The sequence below is a fragment of the Anas acuta genome, chromosome 2 (assembly GCF_963932015.1).
Source record: "Anas acuta chromosome 2, bAnaAcu1.1, whole genome shotgun sequence".
In the NCBI taxonomy this organism is placed as follows: Eukaryota; Metazoa; Chordata; class Aves; order Anseriformes; family Anatidae; genus Anas; species Anas acuta.
The window spans coordinates 150,419,400-150,438,537 of record NC_088980.1 but is presented as its reverse complement, the minus strand read 5'-3'; the positions used below and the strand labels follow the sequence as shown (position 1 = coordinate 150,438,537).

At 42.2% G+C, this 19,138-nt stretch overlaps 1 long non-coding RNA gene across 3 annotated transcripts in view; it reads left to right on the top strand.

The window, feature by feature from the left end:
- LOC137851507 (uncharacterized) overlaps positions 1-13,564 on the top strand; it is a 35,533-nt gene extending 21,969 nt beyond the window's left edge. The window contains exon 3 of one of the 3 annotated variants that reach the window (XR_011093251.1): positions 11,135-13,564. This is a non-coding gene — a long non-coding RNA (uncharacterized lncRNA). Of the gene's footprint in view, positions 1-3,623; positions 4,615-11,134 lie in introns of those variants that run through there. The other 2 variants (XR_011093250.1, XR_011093249.1) reach the window with 2 other exon arrangements.
- Positions 13,565-19,138: the final 5,574 nt, after the last annotated feature.

Here is a 19,138-nt window from a genome sequence, read left to right as displayed (position 1 = left end):
GCCAGAGCCTTAATGTCAAAGTTCAGAGCACTAGAGCACATCTAACTCTAGTGTGGTCAGAGAACTCCCACAGAAGACATTATTCCATCTTCCAGTCAAAACACAGAGATGCTTTTCACTGGCACAGGCTGCCCGGAGAAGCTGTGGATGCATCATTTGTGCAGGTGTTCAAGATCAGGCCAGATGAGGCCCTGGGCAGCCTGGTCTGGTAAGAGGTGTCCCTACCCATGGCAGGGGGTTGGAATTAGATGGGCTTTAAGGTCCCTTCCAACCCAAGCCACTCTGTGATTCTATCCATGATTTCAGTTCATGTCTATCTTAAATTTTAATTTGGTCATTTGAATTCTTACCATGCTTTAATATTACTGTTTTTCTGTAGTGGACTAGGAAACTCACCATGTTTCCTATACTTTAAATAAAACAAAATAACTATTAAAACAAAGCAGACAAAAAGGCTAAAACTGTTAAAGAAAAAATTTTTGTGATATGAATTCTTTGAAGTCTGTTCCTAAAACATGACACATCGCAAGCTGCCAAATTACCATTCATTCTTGTTCAAATTTGTTCATACTGTTAAAAGTATTGTTTGGAAAGTTCTTGTTAATTTACAAACTGGGATAAGTTAGAGGAGTGTCTTCCTTTTATTTTGTCCAAGTAAAGATATGTATTTGTTTTCTTTTTTAAACGTCATTGAGGTTTTAAGTAGTGTTGGGTGCGTTTCTTATCAGGATGGCATCTAACAAAACCTTAATCTCAAGGATCTCCTCAGTGACCATAGACAGTGTGAGAGGAAGAGATTTCTGTTCTCCCTGCAAAAAGAAGGAACAGAAAGATGCTTCTGCTCCAGAGCAGCAGTAGCAGAAGTACTCTTAGCAGCCTCATCCTAGCCACTTATCTCAGTGTAACTGAGCCAGAAGTTTTACATACACAGACTTTTATCCTGTGGTGAATATGCAGAAGCTCATCTACTTTTCCCTGGGTGGTGGGTGGCTTTTCACTTAAAAGAACAATTAAAACAGTTTTTTTGTTTGTTTGTTTGTTTTGTTTTGTTTTGAAAGTAAGTTTCCATGCAGAAACATACACACACAAAAAATCCATGAAACTCCTTACTCCATAGGCAAAACAGCCCAACTTCTGGCATCCTGTCAGGTAGATTCTGTTTTTTCTTGCCAGTAGCAATACATGCACAAACAGGTATTCATAAAATCAAGTGTTATTTTTCTTTATTTTTCTAACTTTATAAGATAAATGTTTGGTTTCTGTGTGAGACACTTGGAACCCATGGCTAATTAGATCCTGATTTATAGTTTGAACTCAAGTCATGCTTCACCATCCTGGTCACAGCCCAAGATCTGGTTCTCAAAGTTATGACAGAAACGCTGAAGAATGGCACCTGCAGGCTGGTACAACATGGCTCTTCACTGCAGACATGCAGAGCAGGACCTGGTGGGCTTGACTCTGTTCTTCCCTTGTGGGATGGTCATTTTTTTTAGGCCAAAATAGTCAAAGGCCTTCCACATACCTCTCATAAGCTAGCTGCTAGGTCTCACTCTATCTGCACTAATAAAAGGGATTCAGATTATCTCCACCCATAATTTATAGGACTCTCAAGGATGGGATTATCTATTTTTGCCTACTTAAACATGTGATATCTAATACAAACTCATCTTTTACCCTCCCTCTATAATCAGTGTAGAAAATAAACACTTGGGAGGACAATTCAACCCCTCTTAGACACTTCTTCAAGGATCAGATGGATTATCTTGCATACGTGTCTCTGCACTGCCTGCAAATGACTGACCTCAGTCAGAGATTGATTCCACTTTTAAGTTACACAAAATGAAGTCCAAAAAAGAGACCGTGCCCAGCTTCTCTTATGTCTCCCAACATTGCACTGCAGCTCAGCTGTCTCAGCAGTACAGGGGAAAAACATCTGATCCTGTGTCAGTTGTCAACATTGCAGCTCCCCCATCAACTCTGCCCTGGCAAGAGCTAAGCCCTTTGCCTCTATGTGAAATTTTGCTGAGTGTATATCCATTGCTGTTATTCATTAAATGAATTCACCTGACCATAGGGCTGCCACAAACAGTTCATTCTTGGTACTGTTTTGTAAAGGGATGGTTGATAGCAAAGCTGTTTATTCCATCTACAGTAAAAACCTCCCTCCAGGATTGTGCAACCATAGGTTAGAGTGCCTACTGATGTTTTTTAAAGTTAAAATGTCCTTTCAACTTATTGATTATGGAGACAAAAGGAAGCAACAGTCCAAGTGCCAACAGACACTCAAAATCTGCATCTGAAGGCACCTAGAACTACTAGTACTTTATGCTTTCTCCATGGGGTATCAGCTTCCGCATTTGAATTTCTTCTCAGAAGAAGCTCGGTGTCATTTCAGATCTGAGACTCATCAGGGTCCTCCATGTGGCCAGCCATTTGCTTTTCTCAGCTGTGGGGTCTGACCAAACAGGTGACGGGCATACATTGGCAGGTTGCAATTGGACTTGCCTAGCTGGTGTCCCTGGCCTCCCCACTGTTGATCCTGTTACTTTGCCCTGTGATATTTTTTTGGAACATTGCAGTTTCCTGTGGTTTTGCACTGTCCGTTTCCTGATGTCCGTTCCACTTCTTGTTACCCTGTTTTGCTCTTGCCCCCCTCCCCCTCATTTTATCTCTCTGTTTGATTTCCTTAAAACCAAAAACAGACAAACCAAAAATAATAATAATAATAAACACACACACACACACACACACCCCAAATAACCATCATGAATCATCATCTTAAAGTATCTTTCTCTTTTGTCCTGTTTAGAGTTGATGCCAAAAGCTGGTGAAACGCAGTTGAAATGAATCACATCTGAGCTGCCATTGCTCTTTAACCAGTAGCATACTGATCAGTGTAATCTAGTCTTGGAAACCTAGGCTTTGTGTCCTTGTTTTCTTTGGAAGAGTTCACCCCTGCCCAGACAGTATTTTAATTAGTAGTCTACAGTATTGTACAACAACTTCATTTATGTTTAATTGGTAACACTCTGATAGAGCGAGTCCAGAGGAGGGCCACAAAGATGATCAGGGGCTGGAGCATCTCTCCTGTGAAGACAGACTGAGAGAGTTGGGGTTCTTCAGCCTGAAGAAAAGGCTCCAGGGAGACCTTATAAAAACCTTCCAGTGCCTAAGGGGGGCCTACAGGAAAGCTGGAGAGAGACTCATTGTCAAGGGGTATAGTGATATGACAAGGGGGAATGGCTTTAAACTAAAAAGAGGGGAAATTTAGATTATATATAAGGAAGAAATTCTTTACTCAGAAGGTGGTGAAGACCTGGAAGAGAAGCTGTGGGTGCCCCATCCCTGGAGGTGTTCAAGGCCAGGCTGGATAGGGCTTTGGGCAACCTGGTCTGGTGGGAGGTGTCCCTGCCCATGGCAGGGGGTTGGAATTAGATGGGCTTTAAGGTCTCTTTCACCATTCTGTGATTCTATGATTCAATGATTCTATGATTCTATATGTAATAATTAACATTAAAACAGAGAGAGCTTGACATGGGAAAATCTTTTTAAGAAGCTGGTTCAGGGTGTCAGGGAACTTGAATTCTGTACTAGTAATACCTGTACTTACTTTGAAACCCAAGACTTCCATTTATCAGCAGCCCAAGTCTGTTGTGAAGATCATTGGAAGTTGCAGAAGCCAAACGAGGAGCTTGTCCAGGATAGAATGTGACAGTTTGCAATGTGCTTAAACTGCTGAGCAGCCCGAGGAGAGGTGGGGTTTGCCAGAGTGACCATGTCATCAGTGCATAGAGAAGAAAATGAGGCACATCACAGGCTGTGCAAGCACCCGTCCTCTCCAAGAACGGCTTCTCATTTCCAGTGCAAAGAAAACCACAACAAACACACCCAAATATGAGCCAGTCACACAAGCATTACAACATATCAGCTCAGCTTCAGGACGCTTCCTTGGCTGCTATCCACAAGTGCTGCTCCTCTGTTAAAAACGGAACTGTCTCTTGACAGGATGCAAGGCGAAGGACTATGTCCTTTCATGCCTGGTCAAAAAATCCCAGCATCATGTGCTAGACACAGTCCTTGCATAAAAAGTGAATTGAGTGAATTGTTCTTCATCAGCCTATGAATGGACATGTGGAGAAGCATGAGGGAAAAGTGAAGTATCACAAAGGAGTATGCAAAACGATTTTTATATTGCTAATGACAAGCAATGTATCAGCAGACAGTTTCATACTTTGAGACAAGAAAAAGGGGTCTAGGATACCTGAAGTTTGTTTTCTCCCTCAAATTTGTTGTGCTGTAGCACTTCTTTACCACCAGGACTCAGCATGTGCCAAGAAAGTAGAAGAGAATAATGGGCTTTTGACACCAACCTCCCCTGCCCCACCCCCCAAAAAAGAGGGAAAAAATAGAAAGAAATGTAAAGAAAGAAAGAAAGAAAGAAAGAAAGAAAGAAAGAAAGAAAGAGAGAGAGAGAGAGAGAGAGAGAGAGAGAGAGAGAGAGAGAGAGAGAAAGAAAGAAAGAAAGAAAGAAAGAAAGAAAGAAAGAAAGAAAGAAAGAAAGAAAGAAAGAAAGAAAGAAAGAAAGAAAGAGAAAGAAAGAAAGAAAGAGAGAGAAAGAAAGAAGGAAAGAAGTGACAGGATTGTTCCTTTAAAAAAAAAAGGGGGGGGGGAAGGGAAGGAAATGAAAGAAAAGAAAAGAAAAATTTAATATAATTTTGCCAGCAAAAATAATTGCAAGCCTGTAGGGAGAACCATGTTAAAAATAAGAATCTCATATTCCTTGTGGCCTGGCTAAAACAATATTCTTTCCTTAATCTTCATTATAAGACATGTGAAGAACAAAATCCAAAAGAAACAGAATGACATGTAACAAATACGTCTGAGTGAGTTCTTCCAAGTCATGATGTTGCTGTGCAGGAGTTGCTTTTCTGGTCAATGCTGGACATTATCTGGCAGGCTGTGGTCCCTCTTCCAGCTATGTTATGATGATTGAGGCAATTTAAACCATTTACATCTTCAAAAACTGTAAGAGCAAAGTGCTCATAATGTTTATTGTCCTGTTGTGCACATCACGCAGTGGTTGTCGGAGCCTTGCAGTGTTTGTTTCTGGTATGGAGAGAAATTGCCAGGAAATTCTTGGGCCTGTTCTTGTTTGTATTTCATGGAGATATGAACACCTGACTCAAAGCACAACCAAACAACATGAAAATCCCTTGCCCAGGGATCCCTTCTTTCCCCTAGCCCAGCAGCCTCTGTGCACAAGGAAAGCTCCGTTTGAGACCCACTGAGCAAAACCCAGCAAGGACTAAGCCACCAGCAGCCTGGATCCATACAGCACAGTGAAACACCATCTGAAACTGTCAGCACAAATCTACTTGACATTTAAATGTATTGGCTAAGAGATACACCCAGCCTCCAAAACCCTGGAAGTGAGGAGTTGAAGCAAAGGGCCTGCCCATCTCAGCTAAGGCCAGAACAGCCTGGCTTGCATCCAAACACATCAGAAGACATCTTCACTCTCTCCAGTACTTCCAGGTTACAGCATACTTAAAATACAAAGCTTTACTGGCATGCTGTATTGATTTAGAGTGGGAGAGAATCATAATATGAACTACAATAGCAATAAAGCCCTTAAAACTCTTCATGAAAAGGCAAGATATATAAGCAATAGGAGCCCGTTTATATATATTTTTATTGCTGATGTAATCTGGGAGGAGATTTGATCAACTTTTATTGTCAACATGAGCTGTATCATCACTGGCTAAATGAACCGAGTCTGTGTGTAGGCTTTACTCCTGCTTTTTTGTTAGGAATTATCAAGTATCTCAAAATCATGAGCTTTAAAAAAGCAGTGGTGCATCTTTGCAAGAGCATGTGGTATATCTTTCTAGGTTGAAAGTGTTTACTGTTTGGTATCTGACTAACTGAGCTGTAAACAAATGTTATGGATTTGTTTCTACTCTCTTGTACAATGATTGAATTGGTATATATAAGACAATGTAACTCCCATTGATATTACTATTTTTCCCCAGGGTGTCTGAAAACTGAGGTCAAAATGTGTATTCTTTGTATTAATATTATTAGTTCTGCACAGACCATGTATTATGTACTTTTCTGTTTGCCTCTTTGGCTCTCTGAAGGTGGTAGGAAGGTGGGTAATCACCCAAAGGCTGCACAGTTAAATCTGCCAGCAGCAGTCAGCCCCAGCTGCACAGCTCTGGGTTATAGGGATCCACCAATTTTGCCCCATTTATCATGTAAATCCAACATTGCTGCCTGATTACTCCAAACAGCACTGGCAATAAACAGTAATCTGTGTCACATTGCTTTTTAAGCCTTTTTTTTTTTTCTTTTTTTTCTTCAAATGAGTATTGTTAGGTTAAATCTTCCTATCCTATTTCTGTGGCACCGCCATAGTCATCTATGAAAGATCCTAAGTGGACTGCCAGTTTCAATCTTCAGCAATTTCCTCAGGCTGATCTCAAATGTGTTGCAGATCAGATACAACATAATGCTGATAAGCAGATCTGACCCCATAATGCACACATATTTTCAGTTATACTTGTTTCAATAATGTCATGAAAATTACTCTTTGTGATTCCAGAATTGAAAATGAAGTCTTTTGGTATTTAAGAAGACAAAAGCACTGAAATTTTTTAATCAAAGACATGTGAAGGAGGGGAAAGGAGGTTTTATGGGATTTTTTCATAGGAAAAAAATGCAGTCAGCTTTACTAATAATAATACCTCTGCACACATGTGATCCTTTTTCAGGAACCAGCACTGAGGGGAGAATGGAATAAGAGAGTAGGAGCATAACCAGACCTCCCTGGCCTTAGAGGGAAGGTTTCCACATGATGGCAGGTTTGCAATGCCTGGATAAATCTTGCTATTACTTGGAGCACCAGCTGCCTTCTCCTGAGTACATGGGCAGCCAAAGACGAGGCAATGTTACCTCTCTTAGCCGAAGTTCTGCTAGAGGAGCCTGGCAGAGAATTACAGAGGTTGAGTTGTGCTGTTTGTTCACGATCTATTCAGCAGCCTCCTGACAGCCCTGAGCTGGCCATCCATGCCATCCATGGCTGGGTTTGCAGTGGCCATGGGTCTGTTTCCATTCAAATCTCAAGTAGAGCATCTCTGGACACTTTCGAGTACTGGTGGGTATTGTCCAGTGTGCTCTGTTTGGCATCCCCCTGTGGTGCCCTTCCTACCTCCCTCCTGAGCCATCAGCCCACACCCTCTTTACCTGGCATTACCCCCATAATCAGCAGTTTTTCTCTGCCTCAGTTTCCCTGCAGAAAGTCTTGATGGAAAGTGCCAGTGGACCTCCTGTAGCATATGGGACAGAGATACACATGACAAGACTTATGTAAAGGGTTGGCTCATGCAATGGGAGAATTTATGGTATAAAGGAGAGAGTCTGTGCAACCCCACGAGTGTGTGGAAGGAGTGGATCTCACCTGCAGCACACTGCCCCAGTCCCCCTCCGGCTCAAAGAGATGACACCCTGCATGTGACTCTCTAACCAATTAGTCATGTAGGGTGCCCTGGGGTGGCTGATGACCTGATTACAGGATTCATTAGCTTGGTTTAGCGGGCTGAGAACAGGGTGTGGTGCTGCAATGCTCTGGATGCAGGACAGCGTGAGACAAGAAGCCCATAATCTAGGATTATCTTGGAGCCCGGGATATGTGATTTGATCTTTTTGTCCGAAGGTGGGAAAGACTTGAGGACCACCAACATGTGAGCACTTTTACAGTAGTTGCTGACAAAACGATGTGCATAGCCTGATTTTTACGTGTGTTGTGCATGGACACAGACATTTACTAACATACCACAGCTGCCTTTTTAGACTGACAATTACTGGTCTGTGGCTCTAGATGTCTTCCACAGGATCAGTATATTTAGAAATGAGGCATTCCCAGAACTTCTTTTCCTTTTAGTAAATTTTGGTGAAAATATGCATTGGTAGGGAGGCCTGCTGAGGTGGTGCCTGTAAAAAGAAATATTTGTTATACTGCCAGGGCTTAGCAGGGTCTGCATTTCTGTTGCATGCATGCATTTGTGTATGCATGTGAAATGCAATCACAATATATTTTCAAGATAAGAAACCAAGCCACTGATGTCCAAATGATTAGCTTTAGTTAATAAGTGTCTACACGACAAACAGCAAAGTCTGATGAAAAGGACTGTTATACATGAAAAAATCAAAGTAAACTGTAAGTATACATGTAGGATAAGAACGACAAGGTGCCGAAATGAACTGTCATACTTTCTGCTTCATCTTCCCAATTAAAATTAGGCAGCTTGTGTGCCAGGTGATCAGACCCAGCAGAGCTGGCATTTCAATCATACTGCCTGGAAACAGTGATAGGTCGAGCTGGGACCGCTTCTGGTTGTTCACACTGACCTGGCATCTTGGCCTTAAAACCTTCTTTCCAATTACTGTGAATGCTGCTAAATTTGAGGACACTGGGCTGCAATTTTCCATGCTGTTTCCATGCCTTAAATGAGTCTGAACCTTGAGGTTTGAATCTTAAGACTTTTTGTTTGTTTATCTTGTGGTTTTAGGTTCCTCTGATTTTCTCGTATAAATGTTCAGCCAAAACTATTCTCAAAGGCCTCAAAAAGGGAAGGAAGGAAGGAAAGGAACAGAAAGAGAACAGGGAGGGATAGGCCTGCCACACACAGAAAGGGAAGGGTCCATCAAAAACAGAATACGAGGAAAGATCACTGCAGTGGATGGAGTACAAGGCTTGCTGCGAGAGGAGGCTGAGAAGAAAAATGCAGTGTGGTGAGGCAGAGAAAGAGGAGCTCCTCCATCCTTTGGCTCTGCCAGAGGCACAGGGAAGATAAAGCCCATGAAGTATAGAAATGACCTGTCTGATTTCTTTTAAACAGATCGATATCCAGTTGCAACATTCCCTTACAGCAAAGGTTGCATTAATGTTAGGAAATAAAGCTAACCTACTTAATACTGGAGGCAAAAGGATGTGTGTCCAGGGCCTGCAGGAGAATGTGGGAATAATAAAATTTCTGTTGACTGCATTAGCATGGGTGTGTAAGATGATCTTGAGAAAGTCATCTGCAAGAAATAATAATAATAAAAAAAATGTACTTCAGTACCTCACAGGAGGTCTGTGAGGCCTTATGGTTACCAGTTTCAGTTACTACCATGTTAAACTCCCCAGGAAAGTTTAAAGCAACATTTCTCACATTTGTTCTCTAGCTCTTTTTTTTTTGCTTTGAAATCTTTCTGATCCCCTGGCCCTCACACTGCAGCTGCTGTAGGATGCGCTGCGGTCTGCTGGTATCTCTGAAGAAGATCTAAAAAGCTGAGTTGCACTCACTGAAACCCTCACATGGTGCCTTTGCCACAGAGCACCCAGTTTTGACCCAGAAGATCTTATCAGCATGTGCAAACTGCTGCTTATTCTTCAGGAACAAAACCTTCCACAGCCCAGAGGTCCAGGCTGAGACAATGAACATCTCTGGAGCATCTTTTGTTGGACCTGTGTGGTTTCTGACAGTGGCTCTTCACAAGCCCCCTGTCCCCTGGCTGTAAGGGGATCTAGCAAGCAGCTCTACCATGCAGGTGAGAAGGACACAAAGAGGCAGGCTGGGCTACCTGGGTTTTCTAAGGATGTTCCCTATCATCCCTGACTGCCCAGCATGCCCTGTCCACCCAGAGAATAATCCGTCTTTGTTAGGTCACAGGTTCCTCATCTTAGCACATCAAATGTTTCATCTGGGGACACCCTCAGCCATCCTCAGGATGAAATCTCCATTCAGACCTGGGGTTATGACACCAGTGGTGTAAAGAAACTTCTCACAGAGCCTCTGCATGGAAGTGGCTTTGACTTTCCTTCCTCAGAAGGCTGCTGTATTTAAGGCCTTTCTGGGATGGTTGCCTGTTTTTTACCTCCCCCATCAGCGCAGGACCCAACCTTTCCTTCAAACGGCATCCCTCGTGATGAGGTTTCCAGCTGAAAGTGGGATTCGGTTCCTTTGTCGGAATCGGAAACAAAACATCCTTCATTGCACCTTATGGGTTCTTTCAGCATATGCATTTTGGGTTACATGTTTATGTTGCTGGACATGTGTGTCTGTCACCACAGCAGGGGAGAAGAGAATTTCCACAGATGTAAAGTATGGTGCTCTCTTTTATCCTGATCTTATTGTTAAACAGATGAGCTGCCTTTAAAAGTACTACAACATTTATTTGTGCCACTGAAAGGGGTTCTTTTCACTCTTCTCTTAGTTTACTCTTTAAGTAGAAACTTTTTAATGGGTGCTGATAATTAAGCAAAATAACCTTAATTTCAGTTAGTAAAATTGCTTTGTGTATATGTGGGTGTGTGAAAATAATACAGTATCTTATTTCAGACCTCACGGGGTTTCAGCAATTATTCCTCTAACAGAAAATCACAAAAATCACTGGCCCTACAGCGTCTGATTCTTGGGAACCAGAGAAAGGGGAAATTAAACATCCATCTCTGGGTTTAATGGCTCACAAATATGTCCGTAGATAACTGTCGTTCTGTGCAGAATTCCCCCCTGCTGAAGTACAGAACCCCAAAATCTCACCTTGCCCGGACAGGATAAAGCCAGATCCCACAGTCCCCACATGCTTGCAGCAGCCTGCATGGGAACATCACACGTGGGGAGGAGAGTGGGCTGTGTGCCTGGGCAGACGCTTCCAGGTGCAAAGCGGCACGTCCCCAGGGAGGAAAGCCTCACCCACTTCTGACTATGCCTTTCTTGGCTGCTGCCAGATCATCCCGCCCTTCTTCAGCTCCCAGTCACTTTTTTTTTTTTCTCTTTGATCAAGGATATGCAAATGCTACTCTGAGTCAGGGTTGCTGCAAGAGTTTCATCCCTTCAGTAACGGCGCTGAAGGAGTGTGTGTATTTCTGCTTTACGTGATTGCCTGCACGTCCCTTGGCAGACAGTGAGCATGTCTCCCAAACCATGGCTCATATGTCTAATCACTTCCACTCCAAAATCTTGAGGCTGTGTTAGGGACAATATAATAACCAGTTTCTAGCAGGCTGTGTTCTCAGGCAACTGGGAAATGATCCAACCAAAAAGTACAGTGAATCTGCCATCTGACATCTAATACTTCTGACTTTCAGGTCCACAAGCAACCTCCTACAGTCTCATGGAGATGCAAGAGATTCAGAGAGATCCTACCTTCTCAGGCACTCCTGCACTTGGCTTGGAAGGGGATCCAGCCACACAGACTTGGAGGGAGTAGTCCCTGCAGGGTTGGTTAGGTGCTAGGAAAGAGGATCTGCCCACTTTTGGAGATGGAGAGCCTGTGACTGACCTGCAGTTGCCAACCAGACCACCATCATTTGAAATTCAGTCTGCTGCCAGCAGATAACCTTGTATTCAGGCTGACAGAGATTTCAGACTCTTCTCATCCTGAATTGGTATCTGTTGCTGTTTGCACATAGCCCCATAATGGGATCTGGTCCTGATTAAGGCCAGTTGTAAATAACGTGTAAATATCAGCAGAGAGCTTTTTAGAAGAGCTACTAAAAAGAACCAGCAGCATGCAGACAACATGGACACAGGCACAGAGGCTGGTCCCACAACCCAGTCCTTTACACAGCTGGAAGGTCACAAACCAGACAGTGAAGAGGACTAAAGTGAACTGAAAGAGAATCTTTCCTTCCTTCCCCCTTCCCCATTTTCTGCTTTTGCTGATTCCAGCAGAAGCCAAAAGCAAACAGTTATCCAAATCTGGCACATTGCATTCAGAAAGGAGTTTATCTGAGCAGGTAATGCAGTACCAAGCCCAGAAAACCACTCTCACAGTTCACCTCTCCCCAGAATTTCAAAATACCTATTCACCTCCAGGCAGTAGCAGCAGGGAGGGTGGCATGGGTATGGCCAGGTATGTGCTGCAATGTGATTTGGGACCTTTAGAGCCACCCAAAGCTGAGTGTTTCTGAAGTGAGGGTGTGGGGCAGCAACTTTTCTGTACAGTCACCATAATAAAGCTTCCTCTTGTTCTCCACCACACCAATTATTGCTGTGTTGCACAGTGTGCTCTAGGCTGCACTTCTCTACTAACCTTAAAAAAGCTTATTGAATCCATGTGATAGGAGGCCTTAGATTAATATATTTTCACATAAATAGCATTTTGGCTATTTTATAATATTGTAAAGTGGTTTAGTGTTAAAGGTTTCTTTCTTGTTTATCTATTTTCTTGTTTCCTTCATTTGAAAATTCTTCCCTGCTTAGGAGCAAGATGTTGTAACTTTTTTTTTTGGAACTAGGAGAAACAGTCACAGCAGAATTGAGCTCTGTTGCTAGTGAGGGGATAGAGGAAGAAAGATTGGGAGTGCAGAATATTTTTCATTTGATTAGGTCACGTATTACATTGGCTTGTAATACCCACTTGCAGTCAGAATTGGCCAGTTCATTGGCACCTGAGTTGACTAGACTGCATCCACAGCTGTTAACCAGCACTTCACCTTGGCAGAGGGAAGAAGAGACAGGAATGGGAAAGTCTTGTTGGAATAAACCTGATGAATAAGCAAAAGTTTGTTTAAAAAATCAGTGGGAGACGTCTGTTATTCACCAGGTAGCTCAACACACAACTCAAAGACTTGGGTGGTGCAATAGCAGGTCAGAAGGGCTACTTGCTCCAACTTCTCTTAAATGGAAGCAAATAGAGCTACATCTACATAGTGGTCTTGCTGTTGGCACTCACTGCAGGCAGAGGCTGACAGGGTAGAACAAAGGTGGGTTTAGAGAGGAAAGCACGGATGGTGTGCTGGATCTGGTCACCAAGCAAGAAGATTCAAAATACAAAGGAAGAAAGAGAAAAAGTCAGGACTAATTCACTATTCATCTTGCAGTAGGGAAGAAAATAAAAGGAAAAAAAAATAAAGAGGTGGAATAAATCCAAAGATTCTATAAAAGATACTTGAATTTGCTGGTGTTCTGAATTGGGTAGGGAATATTATCTGTGGAAGTCATTTTGCTTAAGGCATTGTTGGATGTCACAGGCAATGAGGTTTCTTGTATACAATTTTTTAAAGCATTCCTCACAGACTGAAGTTGGGATGCCTGTGAGATGCGGAAGAGAGTGAGAGTAAACTCAGTCAGGATTACAAGGACTTTTTGCTAAAAGCAGAATCAATATTCATCCACAGCAACACATACAGATGTGGATCTGTGCATGCCTCCCTTGAACACCCCACCTTGGGTGGCCCTGCTTTGCTGTTCTGGCACAGATGTGTGTTATTGAACAGATGTCAGCTTGTAAGCTCCCCTAAGCAGCTCCATTTTCCAATCAGAATTGTAACTGGAATTATGTACAGCAGATAATTACAGCGTTTATAAAAGGGGAGTCTAAAAAACTGGCCTCGCAGCTCAGCGAATTGAGGTCACCCATCAAGCTGCTGCCCTCCCCTCCTGCTTTTTTTCCAAAAAGCCAGATGACTTTATTAGAATCAGCCGCTGAATAGATACCATTGATACAAGCCAGGAAAGACAGCTAGGATACTCCTTTGTCACTAACTTACTGTTTGACCAGAGAACAAACCAATGCTTGCTGTATCGTCAAACAGGTAACGGTCTCTTGTGCAATTATAACAAATTATTATAATAGTTATTATAATAATTTATCGATATTTGTCCCTTAAGCCAGCTCCTTCATCATGTTTATCACTGTCAGCTCTGTGACTGTCTTGTTGAGATCATAAGCATTTTGGGAGGGAATGTCTGTGTTGTATGCAGCACTGGTCACCTTACTCATGCCTAATGAGCCTGGTAATTATATTGCATCTCTGAAGTCATCTATTAGTAACAGGAGAAAAAGTTGTAGTGTCTTGATCACTATATAATTACTGTAAGGAATCACAATATTATTTTCCCTGTCCTTGCTGTCAAGACTAGTACAAACATGTGAATACATTGGGACTGGATTCTCTATACAGATGTCTAATGAGATGTTGGCAATTAGTTTAGGCCTCAGTTTGTTACATACAATGACCTTGCCTGTCAGCAGGTGTAAACCAACATAAAATAGCTGTTGAAAAACAGACCCATGATTAAAGACAGCTATATCTAAAGCCAAGAAATAATCTTTGGATATAGCATGCCCGGATAAAAAAATGCTTTTTGGATTTAGTCTTCAGTATACAATACTAATATAATTATAACTTCAGAAAAAAAGAAAGAATAAAACTTGTTAAATAAACATCTCTGGGACAGCGAGAACAGAACTTTTAAATAAAACAAAATAAATCTTTGAGCCAAACAAAAATCTTTTAAAAGGCAATCCGCAGTACTTGTCTTCAGTTTTAAATTTTCTTCATAGCTTCTTTTTTCTTCCATGTTCAAATCATGATAGGGAGGTAACTGTCTAATACCAATATCAGAGCATGGCAGATAGAGGAGATATTACTTTGTACATATGTTTGTGGTTTGGCTAAGGTCCACTGTTTTTGTAAGAGTTTCAGCTCTATGCATTTTGGTATGTACCCTTGATTGCAAATGGTCTGTAGATGCAAAAGCATGTACACAAAATTTTGTGTTAATATCTAAATGGGGCACCGCAAATGCTAAAGGGCTAAAAGACTAAAATGTGCAAATAGTCTCAGCTACCCAAAGCGTCTGCAATGGCAGAAATTATGTTCACACACACAAAGTTCACTGCTATAACCAGATCTGTGCCAATGTAGAATGCCAGCAATGCTTCACATTCAAGAAACAGATTTGTCTGTTGCAGACTACAGAGTGCATATCATACATTAAAATGTTTATGTGCTTACGAACTTGTGTATATAATCTATACACATGCACACATAGAATATATATACAGTCTTAAGTAACAAATATGCATATTTTGAAAGCTGTTGTCTCCATTGTTTTGGTAAGTTTTCAATTTCTCTAGACTTTAATTTCATAGCAAATCATTTTGACACATTTAACCTTATAAGCAGTCAGACCAATGAAGTTAAAACAGCTGATTTTTGTTATTCTCTTTAAACAAGCTAGTAAAAGATGATGCCGGTAAAAAGGATAAAGGTTATTCCAAAATATGAAACTTGGAAAGCCAGTGGTTTTGGGTGAGTTGTGAAAGCAGGATGCACCCAGCAGACACACACTTGCAAATGAGCAGGGCTTTGTCGTAGCAGGTCTCTGCAAATTTTTGTGTGTCCATGGAGAGTTCGAGTTGATACTGTGGAGTTCTGTTTATTCCACTGAAAGGCAGACCTAAGGGATAAATGTCCTTAAAGTCCTTGTGAAATGCTCTATAGGTGATAGGAGGCGTATTTTCCACCTGAGGTCAGAGGGAACTAGGACCAGGATTTCACCCATGTCTGCTGCTGTCACTATGGGCAGCGAGTGGCTGTGTACCTGCCCTGGATCCAACATGAGGCAGGATGGCTGCCCTGCACAGAGCTGGTTTCTTCCCTGCAGCGTCCTGGGAAGATGAAACCAGGCCCATCAGCTGCATTGTCACAGCCCAGAGACACAGGCCATGCAAATACCCTGCTGATGGAAATGTGGAGGGTGAGGGTGCAAGGGGAAAGATGAGTGATTTGGCAGAAGTTTGGAAAAGAGACAGGTGGGAATTACACAGCAGAGTCAGAGCAGAGCCCAGTTTTTAGTGGAAGAGGAAGGGAGGCCTATCTCCTAACACCACCTTATTGCTGCTCAAAGGCTGTGTATTACTTGTTAAGACACAAAACAACATTGGGGAAGGGAGCAGAGAGCTCAGTTCTTCTGCTTGAAACAGAAGAGAAACCAGTCCCTCCCCTCCGTGCCCTTCTGCACCCACACAGACTGCCTGCCAAGCGACCTTCTGGAGGTGTAGGCTTACTCCCACTTCCCAAACCTGCGAGGCTGCTGAGGCAGTGGGAATTGAAACCCCACTCTGTGCCCCGCTGTGTTTTTCTCCCCGGGGGGTGGTTTGGCTTGGTGTGACATAACAGAAAACCCCTCGGATGCATACGGCTCTGCAAGCCTGCTCTGTGAGGCGAGGAGGCTCAACAGCAAGCAAGACACAAGAAATAAAAGAGGAGTCAGTGCCAGGCTGGCCATCCACAGTCAGTGAAAGAGCCCTGGCCTCAGCTGACAGCTTTGAAAAGTGTCAAAGCTTCCTTTTACCACCCCAAAGAGCCCTGAGAAGTACAGCCCCAGGGCTGGGGGATTTGTTGCCCTCCACAACAAGTCACCTCGGACACAATAAAGGCAGCCTCCTCTCCATAGCAGCCAAGGCGATTGAGAAGGGTGAAGGAAGCTCTTAAACATTTGTTTTCTGGATTTTGCCAGCCAGATCTCTCAGGAGAGGCTGGATTTCTCACAAAAATGCTTGACGGGAAGAAACTCCCTAGGAAGGGATTGTTTTATTTTATTTTCAACTTGAGGGCCTCCAGTTTGCTTGGGACGCTGCCACCAGCCACCTAAGGAAAGCCTGAAATCCTTCAAACACAGGGTGGGGTGAAGTCCTCCGTGGGTGTACAAAAGGACTTCAGAAGCACGACTGCCTGGGACATAATCTTCTTGCCACACTATATTTTGTGGTGGAACACGAACTCAGTGGTTTGGTGCTTTTAATGACAAAATTCTACTGAGGTTTCTCTTTTTTTTGTCCCCCTCAGAGGCTTTCACTCCAGGTTAAGATGAGGTTTTCCCTTAAAAATCACTTTCTGTGGGTCCTACGTGCCTGCTATGATTTCTTTTGTCCAAAGACTTTTTTTTTTAAGTAAAGTTTTAATTCTTTTTTTAAAGTAAATATAAAGTAAAGTAAATATAAAATGGAACCCTGGCTTCCCTCCTTGGGGACAGGAGCTCTCCTTGTCTCATTCTCTCTCACACTCCCTCTTGTTCCCTGAACCTTGCATTTTACGCAACACATCTTCAAGAGGACAGAAGCTGCTTTTCTTCCTTCACTTTATCTCCCCTGATTTGTGCTTTTAAATCCCTTCCCATGAACATATCCTCCCCAGTTGGGATGTTGGAGTCCTCTGGGGCTAGGGAAGCAGTGAAGCCCACCAGTCGTTCTGAACTCACCATGACCCTGGGACATGGGGTCAAACAGGGGCTCATACACATCCAGCTGAGTTTTTAAGGTGTTGAAGGCTCATGGCTGCAGCTGTCTCTCTGGCGAGCTCAGCAGCCCTGGTGTGTGACCAGTATGCAGGTTTTGGTGCTCACTGCCTGTTGCAGACACCTTCAGTGCCACAGTCATCAACAGCAGCTCTGCAGAGACATGGAGGTGATTTCATTGAAATTCTGCGTTCAAAGTGATTTGGTCATTCTTTTGTGGATACCTGCTTGGGCTTAGCACACAATCTCTGTCTAAATTCCCTTTTGGGAAGCCAAGTGTTATTTTGGAATATTGCTATTAGGCTTAAGCATATAATGGAAGTAGCAATATTTTCCAGCCTTGCCAGGTTATTGTGGTGATGCACAAATTTAAAACACTTAGTTCAAGATGAGATGAAATGAATCTTCTGGATATTTATGATAAATAACCAGGAGCCCAGTTATTTTTCCTGTTTACTAAAAAACACTTCTGATCCAAACACTGCAACCTGAGTGGCAGCTGTAGGAGTTTGCTATGTGAAGTGCACTAAAGCAGAACAGGTACATTGCTGAGGCTGCTAAAACTCTGGTTTAAGGGCCAGTTTCTTTAAAAAAATCTTCTTTAAAGAACAAATATATGGCAATGTAAGAGATTCTATCCTGTAATGAAAATTTCCCCTCTCCATGGAAGGAATAGAGTCGATTTATTACCCCATCGACATACAATAAACACAGACTCGTCTACCATTTGCAACTCCCACAAGAAGGCCGCAGCATGAATTTCCCTTAAAGTTGACTAGCACTATGAAATGAAAACACAGAACCGTGCAGAAAACTTTTTTATTATTATATTTATTTATTTATATTTTATCTGAGTAAGCAGATGTACCACACTGATCCAACTTCACTGTAAGGCTGGGAATTTGACCTCTCCAGGTCACAATGTACAAACTGTGCCTATGTCCTGTTTAATTGATGTTCTACTTACCACTCTATTGAACACCAGATCTGGAAAGTCCTTAGCTGGTGTGGAGGAACAAATGCAGTTTGCCCTATTTACCCCTTACTGCTCACAGAAAAAGGCAGAGTTTGGCTCTCTATTGGGATTTTAATGATTACTCTTCAAAACAGGTGCAGAGCATTTATGGTTTTCTTTCTGCCTGTCACACATTAAGTGACATTAGGACTGAACTATGAATGGAGTGAGGAAGTGGTGAACTGTTCTCATGCAGCCCTAGAGTTGGGCACTATCTTGTTTCTCATTTGGCATGCATGATGCTGACAAGTTTTTAAATAACATGTTGAAGCTTCTCAGTGAAAGATTTTTTTTATTCTGTGTCCAATACATCCTCCTTTTCAATCATAAATTAGTGTTCTTTTTTGTTGTTGTTGTTGGTTTTTCTCTCCCCACTGTGCCTGAAAGAGACTAGCTTTATGTTCTTTGACTACAGAGAAAATATATATAAATAAAATAATATATAATAACATATATATGTATGAGCTAGTAAGCCAAACTATTTCTAGCTATTGCAATTTGTTTTAAACAACAAAAATTGGTAACCAGCATATGTAAGGTAATGTACTGACCAGTGATAATTCACATACAGAATCAGACTGCTCATGGACAGCTTGTGAATAGAGGGAAAAGCTAAATTTGTTTAATGTGTTATTGGCATTTAGATATTATCTCTATTTACAGGTAGACGAGCTGAAACTCATAAAGACTGAATTGCTTGCCAAGAAAAGACAGAAAAAGGCAATGGCAGGTCTGGGAAAAGACCTTGTATCTGCTGTGACTTCATCTTTACCAAACAGTACCTCCCTTTAAATAATTATTCAGTGTTCAATGTTTAGAAGCAGCTGAGCAACAAGCACATTACTTTAAAAGGTACCTCAGTGGCACATTTTTGGCCATGCAGGATGTGAGTTAATATTCCTCTGTTTTGGTGCTGAGAACACCTGTGTATGGGTAAAGAGCAGCTGTGCCTGATCTCCATGAATGATTGAAGGTGAACATTTGATTATTTTTGCTACAGATCTCATTGGCAATCATGCAAGATGTGAATTGCCTACTTGTTTTTTGT